Source organism: Lingula anatina, chromosome 9 (assembly GCF_051362555.1).
Source record: "Lingula anatina isolate TDL-2025a chromosome 9, LinAna3.0, whole genome shotgun sequence".
NCBI classification, from domain to species: domain Eukaryota; kingdom Metazoa; phylum Brachiopoda; class Lingulata; order Lingulida; family Lingulidae; genus Lingula; species Lingula anatina.
In genome coordinates this window covers 15,701,132-15,709,692 of record NC_141775.1, presented here as the reverse complement: position 1 = coordinate 15,709,692, position 8,561 = coordinate 15,701,132, and the positions used below count along the sequence as shown (strand labels likewise).

General features: G+C 34.6%; 1 pseudogene across 1 annotated transcript; it reads left to right on the top strand.

The window, feature by feature from the left end:
- On the top strand, positions 1-4,459 carry LOC106166585 (uncharacterized; annotated as a pseudogene). Its single transcript, XR_015331216.1, has 9 exons — positions 1-761; positions 1,075-1,257; positions 1,424-1,462; positions 1,596-1,673; positions 1,804-2,573; positions 2,734-2,844; positions 2,967-3,057; positions 3,282-3,371; positions 3,566-4,459. The product of XR_015331216.1 is annotated as an uncharacterized LOC106166585 (transcript).
- Positions 4,460-8,561: the final 4,102 nt, after the last annotated feature.

Below are 8,561 nucleotides of genomic sequence, written 5' to 3'. Positions count from 1 at the left end.
ACGTTCTCTCATATTAGCTTTTTTTGCGATCTGCGCAGATTTCGCGCATGAGTAGTTTTTTGCGATAGCGGCTAATTATGAAAGTATAACATGCAATAAAATATGTAATTTATCCTTTTAAAAATATCGGATGAAATATTTGACGTTATTTTGGTCGAAGCGCTACGAATATGTCATCAATGTGTTGCGTATCAGTGAACGCTTGGTCTTTTACGACGTTAAGTACCCACGTGCGACTTTGTTTACAAACGCAGCGATGGAAGAATTATCGCGGAGAAGGGATGGAAAAGGACGTTTTAGTAAGGCTAGTGCAACAGTGACAAGATGTAATCCCGTGGAAAATATTCACAAGGGCTTGTTTTTTGACCATGAAGTCCCTTGTGCTGATTTGACCCATGATTACGATGTGTGCAGCAAGACATTGTCTACTTCTGCATTGATTTCAGACCACTCAAGTTATTGTTACCGTGATTCGTTTGCCGAAAACAATGCTCTTTTCTTTTGTGATAAGTTACAATCATTAGAATCATCGCGTTTTGTTGTTGATTTAAGTGTGTTATTGAACAATATGATCTGTAAAGAGTGCAATTTTCAACTCTTCGGGAAAGATGCAATAGGTGTGCTTCCATCTGGCGTGAGCGGACATTTAGTGTTACGGTGCTCTTCTTGTAATGGCTTTGTAAAAGTACCCATGGACAAAACCCATACAACACACACCAGAGGACCAAAGATCTTTGACGCAAACACCAAAATAGTTACAGGTACTGTTTTTTCCTTTTTCTAGTTCAAAATGAACTTGCAATATAGTTAGTAACATACCCATTTATTGGTTGTTTAATGAGTAAAAAATCGTGATTTACTCCCGTCCATACAAAACATGTACACAGCACATGGTATTTGCAGTGTGAAAAAAAAAAGATGAGATAATTGAATTGCTATTTTAAGTAAATGTGAACGTAAAAATACTATACTGGTACTGGAAGTTGAAATTGTTATATATAATTATTAATTAATTAAATTTAAAATTAAAAAATTAATTAAAAATTAATTTATTAATTAATTTATTTTTGACAGCCATGTATCACATCGGTATTGGTGGCACACAGCTTAACAACTTATTGTCAACTGTAAACTTACCAACCATGTCGAATAACTTAATACAACACAGAAGTGAGGAGGTTGGCTCAACAATAGAAAAACTAGCAAGAGAGTCAACAGATGACGCACTTCAGGAAGAAGTTGAACTAACTAAAAGAGGTAATTTTATATGTTGAATGAAGTGTACAATACAAGGCATGTCCATGCATTTGATAAAACAGGGTACTGTTTTTAAGATGTTAATCAACTGATTTTTCATATAAAATAATTAATGTCCTATACAATACATGTAGAAGAATTAAGTCAAGGATGCTTTTCATTACAGGTGACTGCCATGCTGCAATTCCAGTTGATGAAGAATATGGTAATTATCCAGTAATTCATGCATTGTTTTTGAATTATATTAAATTTATTTGCTTTCAATAATTTTATTTTTTAAAGAAATTAATTTTATACCACGTTACATTATGTCATAGTCATTTTCTTATACTATTTAGAGTGTGACACAATATCTGCTTCTGCAGATGGGGCCTATCAGAAAAGAGGGTCAGGACGGTCCTACAACAGTCTTTCAGGTATAAAAAATATTATATTATATTATATTATATTATATTATATTATATTATATTATATTATATTATATTACACGGACATAACAATTTAAGCTCACAGCATCTACCTGACTGTTTGACATTAAAATTTCAGGAACTGCTTCTCTTATTGGGAAAAAAAACAGGCAAAATAATTGGCTACACAACTCGGTGCAAAAAATGCAGATTTTGTAGTATTGCAAAGGTGGCAGGAAGACCAGCCAAAGATCACAAATGTCGTAGGAATTGGGAAGGCTCAGCAAAGGCCATGGAGCCAGATATGGTTGTAGAACTTCTAAAAAACACCAAACAAAAAAAGTTCTTGTTAAAAAACTTATAGGCGATGACGATTCAACTGCCTTTAACAGAGCTAGAAGAGAAGTTTCAAGTACTATGGAAAAAATAAATGACAAAAACCATATTAAAAAAAATATTACTTCTCATTTATATGAAATGAAAAGCAAACACAAGGAATTAAGTTTAAAAACAATTAATGCTATTTTGAAGAGTTTCCTTTACATGTTGGCCCAAGCTAATGGGGAAGCTAAACAAATAGAACAGGGCCTGAAATCTGTTGTGTGCCATCAGTTCAACGACCACAGTTTTTGCTCCACATGGTGCATACGAAACCAGAAGCACAGGAATTTGCCTTGGGGCACAGCATTGGAAAGTGCAGACTTGAAAACAGACCTTTTGAATTTTTTTTCAAAACTGGACCCCCAAAAACTTAGCAAAATAGATACCAGCAATCCCAATGAAAGCTTTAACAATATTTTGAGGACAAAGGCCCCAAAGGACAAGCATTATAGCGAGAGTGGCAGTCTTGTCCATAGACTGTCAGCTGCTGTTTGTCAAAAGAATGAAGGATATCGTTACATCAAACAGGTACCTAGTTATATCAATATTCCTATTTGGTAATAGATTTATGAATAACTGAATATTCACTGCAAAATTGTACCGATTTGCAGCAATGGATTTGTAATATTTTTAAAAAGATAATAAAATTTGCTGTTAATAATTTAAAATCTCTTGTTTTAAATCTTAGGCCCATGAGAAGCTTGGATTAAGCCCAGGGCAATCAACAGACCGGAGAACAAGACTTCTAGACAGGCAATCTGCTCAAAGGAAAATCAAAAGCATATCAAGAAGGTATAAGGTACATGTAACATTCAAATATTAAATCTTTCTGAAATTGTAAACACATTTTTTACTAAGAAATTGAACTGCTGTTGCATATACTTGTACATCTTTATACATTTATTAATTTGCCATTTATAGTTGAGAAGACTCCAGCTTAAAGCAGAAAGATTTAATCATACGAAACGTCAAGAAGTGCGAGAAGGGGACACTTATGGGTGTAATATATTGGGTAAGATTTTGTGAGCATGAGTATTCACATATAACTTTATTTTTTGATGCTAGGAAAATAAACAGTATATTTTAGAAGATAAATTGTACTTTACTCCATGCGGTAATTTTATTTTCATTTTCCATGCTCTTTTGAATGCTGGGTTATTTATTTTAGAATTGGTATAATTAAGACTGTCACAGAACATTAAACTTCTTATATAATGCCAAGTAATATTGTTGTAGGTGACACAAAATCAGCTGATGAAGACCATATTCCAGCCCCAAATATTTCATGCACACCTGTATTTTATGACTTGGAAACTACTGGTTTAGGTATGCTAGCCATTTCTATTGTCAAATTTTAAAATGATAACTCTCAGTTTTCTATGTGTCACAGTAAGTTTGTCTTGTGATTGCATCTACTCTTTTTCTTATTTTCATTTATAAATCTTATAATGGAATCTACCTTTTTATAGAAGCTTAAATATGACTGTAGTATATAACATTGTACTCATTTTATTTTACAGGAAGGGAAAGTGCAATAACACAAATTGCTGCAGTGCATCAATCATCCTCATTCAATAAATATGTTAATCCAGTCTTACCAATATCACCGGAAGCTTCAAGAATAACTGGAATTACTTTTAACGAGAGAACAAATCAGATGAAACATTATAATGAAATTGTCAATCATGTAGAACCAGTAATTGCCCTTCTTGATTTTATTCAGTTTCTTGCTTCTGTTGGGAAGAATATAGTTTTAGTTGCCCATAATAATAGAAGTTTTGATTCAATTGTTTTGTGCAATTTCCTCAAGCGTTTCAATCTTTATAAACATTTTTGTTCACATGTTTCTGGTTTTGTTGATACACTTCCTTTTTTTAGACAACTTTATCCTAATTTACCCAATCATAAACAAGAGACTTTAGTTTGTAGATTACTTCACAGAAATTATTCGGCCCATAATGCATTAGAAGATTGTCTTGAGTTACAAAATTTAGTTAATTTTTGCAATGATGAAGAGAAGAAAATCCTTTTTTCTGATTTTTTATTTTATCCTAGTCAATTGACTAAATCCTGTGTTAAACCTTTACCAAATTCTGTAGAAAACCTTGTTTGTAAAAAAATAATTTCTCCATGTGTAGGAAAAAAAATAAAGCTGTCAGGGTTAATATATCAGCATTTGTATATTTCTTTTTCAACGAGAAGGTCTAGATGGTCTTTATTTTCTTCTCAGTGAAATCAATCCAAACACAAAAAAACCACGAGTAACAAAATGCATGAAAGTAATAAAAAAATTGTATGATTTTTTTAATATGTAATTTTAAAATAAATATGCATATTTATATGCTATTGATATGTATTTGATTGGATGATGTAATCTAATATGAAATAGAAATAAACTGATAATCAAAGTTGTCTGTAGATGAGTTTTTTTGTCACCATCTTCCATATATAAAGAAGAAATATGACTAACTTACTGTAGTAAGAAATTGATACATTGTTAATACACAAAGGAAACAATTTATCCAGCTATCTTACCATAAAGTGCATATTTTAATACTGAGTAAGAAAAATAAAGAAATAAATATAAAAAGGAATAAGAAAATAAGTCACATGTGATTGATATTTATATACTTTTGGACAGTCTATGAAAAATCCAATATGGCGGCATTCCATGAGGCATACTGAAATCCAACTGATACTTCACGTTCACCTCCCGCCAAATTCTTACGTAATGTCTTACCAATTTTGTCAATTTTTGCTCAATACTTGTCATGGACGTTCTACTGTCGTGAAAAGGTTTAAATCAATCGTCTACACTGACCATGCTCGTTTCAACTCAGCCACGCCTAGCTGGGCCTGCTGCAGAAAAAAGGTCCCAAAGCAAAACCTCTACTTTTAAGTGACAATTCTGATAAACAAGGAGCGTCGGACCGGAATTAGTCAAACTAATTTTTTCACAAGTGCAAAGGAGAAAGAAATTTACTTTTTGGAGATATTTCTGGCAACGAGGCGGTTACGGAATAAAGTCAAAATCAAACGGACGTTTATTTAAAATCCCCAGGAGTAATAATTCTACGTTTTGGTGACAGTTTTTTACTACGAGGCGGTTCCGGAATATACATGTGCTGGTTTTCAGAGCATGAAGCATGCTACATATAATTAAACGTTCAAAGGGGGGGGGGGGGGGGGGGTATTTGATTTTTACCGATATATCTGATAAAGAGGAAGAATGAACAGCTTAAAAACAAAAGGTAAATATCACAACTATCGTTAAAAAGTTATAGATTTACAAATAATTTGTATGCACGTGCGGCTTAAATGTAAACTAATTCCCGTTTTCAAACCATACCAATATGAGAATACTTAGTGTAATAAAATTATAAATAGTAATTGTTAAACGTTAAATGTTTATGCTAATTTTTTAAGAGTGTGAAAGATTTTAAATTTGTCTGCCGGTAGGTATATAACGCAGGCAGCGTCACTATTCTATTGATGCCAAATATTAATTGTTAGACTTTCAGGTTTATGCAAAATTTTTAAGAGTGTGAGAGATTAAAATTTTTTCTACTGGTAAATATATAACGCAAGCAACGTCACTATTATCTAGATGCCAAGAAGGTCAATCTAGCTTTCTCTGACTTCCAGCATTTAAGAAACCTCGAATGATCTATTAACCAAGATATAGTCGTGAAATTTTAGACTACGTCTAGGTTTAATTCGGGTTTGCCGAGAGACGCTACGCAGAAATATCGAGTGAAGAAGCGATATATTTTTGGGTAGCGGCTCGAGGTTGCCCTCGATCTTTACTGAAGCTTGTCTAAATGGAAGGGCTTCAGTGATCATCATATCGCCACGGTCACTTATACCCCCTTTACACTGGACGGCGTCCTTTCTGCGTCCTTTCTGCGACCATGAAATTTGGCATCGCTGTGGTCTTAATAAGGAGGCACAAGCATTGATTTTGTATCAGAATGAATGCTCAGTGATCGGCCAGTTGTCGGCACGTAAATTATTATAATTTTTTAACTCTCAAATGGGGCCGTACTGCTGGACGCATAAAGGACGCCGTCCAGTGTAAAGGGGGCTTTAACAACCCTAGCTATGTATCATATGATACAGAGTCCGGGACCCGTTATTTCAGAAACCGGACTTTCTGTCATGGGGGACCTTCTGGTACATGTACATGACAGTGAACCAGTCCCTGTAAGACAGATTTTTTTCTCAAACATGACAACGGGACTAACAGATTCCGTGCGTTCTAGCAGAGTGTTTTTGTTACTTATTGTTATGTGTGTTATGTGACAAAGCAACATGCGAGGTCTATAGTAACTGACAGAAAGAGTGACCTACTTTTACAATTTTACACCTGTTCAGAGTTATATAAAAAAGTCAAATCCACACGAAGTGGCCATGCTCTAAGAATACAGTGTTTAGATACCCTATAATGTATATATATGTGTAACAGCTCTCAATATACTTTATTTACGAACCCGAGTGTACTCTGTGTGTGAACATGGCAGAAACAAGAAACGAATGTCTTTTAATAATTTACAAATAAATAAAATGAACTTAATGCAGAACTGAACAAACTTAGAAAAATTTAAATGAATAACATTAATGAACTAAAAATACTTACTAAATTTCTAAACTAAATAAGGATGAAAATAAATGATAAGCACTTAAATGATCAAACTAAACTTAGAGAAATACAAAATCTAAACACAAAGAAAATGAAAAGTAAACCAATCAAGTCTATCATACCTGTGTGTGAACATGGCAGAAACAAGAAACGAATGTGCCGCGAAACAAAGAGGGGCGTGTTTTATATAGAAACGAAGACACACGGACACAAACGATAAGTCACGAACGCACTTCTCTACAACCACAATCATACATCATACATACACATGTTACATCCTCCCCCGCCAACAACAAATGGTTTCCACACCATTTACAAAACGACAAGGGAACATCAATTTTTTCCATTTTATTAGTTTTTTCTGTACAATATTTACAAAAAATAAAATAAATATTCTATATGCTAATTAAAACACCCAGTTGCTATCATTATACCAAACTGGTTTTCTTCTACTTCTCTTTGGACGATATGATGAGTCGATTTTTCTCCTCTGTTCCTCACGTAACTCTCCTTCCTCTAATGGCAGTGCGTAAATTGGCAAGAGCATATTACGATGAACCGTTTTGGTTTTCCCAACACCGTCTTCTCTCTTTATTGTAAAAACCGGAATGTCTTTATTCGGTTGTGATGAGACAATATACACCTCTTTCTGCCAACGGTCAGCGAGTTTGTGCTTCCCAGTAAAAGCTACATTACGCAAAAGAACACGATCTCCAGTCGTCACTACACTTCCTCTCGATTTATTATCGAAATGTTTCTTCTGCTTTCTCTGTGCTTTTTCAATATGCTCAGCTGCTAATCGATATGAATCGCTCAACCTCTGTTTCAAATCATCGACATACTGACAGTGGGAGGAATTTTGGACATTTTCTGGAAAAGAATCTAGAAGCAAATCAACTGGCAGTCTAGGATGTCTGCCGAACATCAGGTAATAAGGAGAAAAATTGCTTGAAGTATTACGGGTACAATTGTAGGCGTGCACAAGCGAGCCAATATGTTTCTTCCAACTTTTCTTTTGAGTTGGATCTAGCGTTCCCAACATATCTAACAGTGTTCTATTCATTCTTTCACATTGGCCGTTTCCCATTGGGTGGTATGGTGTTGTTCTGGATTTTTTTATTCCCGCCAATTGACACAGCTCATTTATTATCTTTCCTTCAAAATTTCGGCCTTGATCAGTATGAATACGACTGGGAAAGCCATAATGCACCACAAAATTGTCAAAGAAGATTCTGGCAGTAGTCTTTGCCGTTTGATTGGACGTGGGGTATGCTTGCGCGTACCTCGTGAAATGATCGGTAATAACTAGTATATTCCCAACTCCACCCTTTCCATCCTCTATTGAAAGATAGTCCATACAGACCAATTCTAAGGGAGCAGAGGAAGAAATTGAACATAACTCTGCACGAGCAGTGGGCAACGTTTTACGTTTTATGCATCTAGAGCAACCACTAATGTGTTGAGACATTTGCTTTGTCATTCCGGGCCAATAAAAACGCTGTTGAAGGAGATTTACAGCTCTGTCTCTTCCAAGATGACCTATTTCGGCATGACAACCATGCAAAGCATCTTTTCTAAAGGCTTCTGGTAGAACTAACTGCTTAGTTACTGACCCATCATTAGATCGTCTTGTACAATACAGGACATCATCATATAGCACCATTCTCTCTAACTTTCTTTCAAAAGTCTTACTTTCTATATCTTTCCCTCTCATTCTTTTCTTCACACCTTTCAAAATATCCCGTACATTTTTTACAACAGGGTCTGCTTCTTGCAATTGTATCCAATCTTTTTTCTGATTCATTTGAACAGAAGCAGACAGTACCTTTGGAATGACATTTTCTGAACAAGGAAAAACAGCAATTAATGGCTCTTGG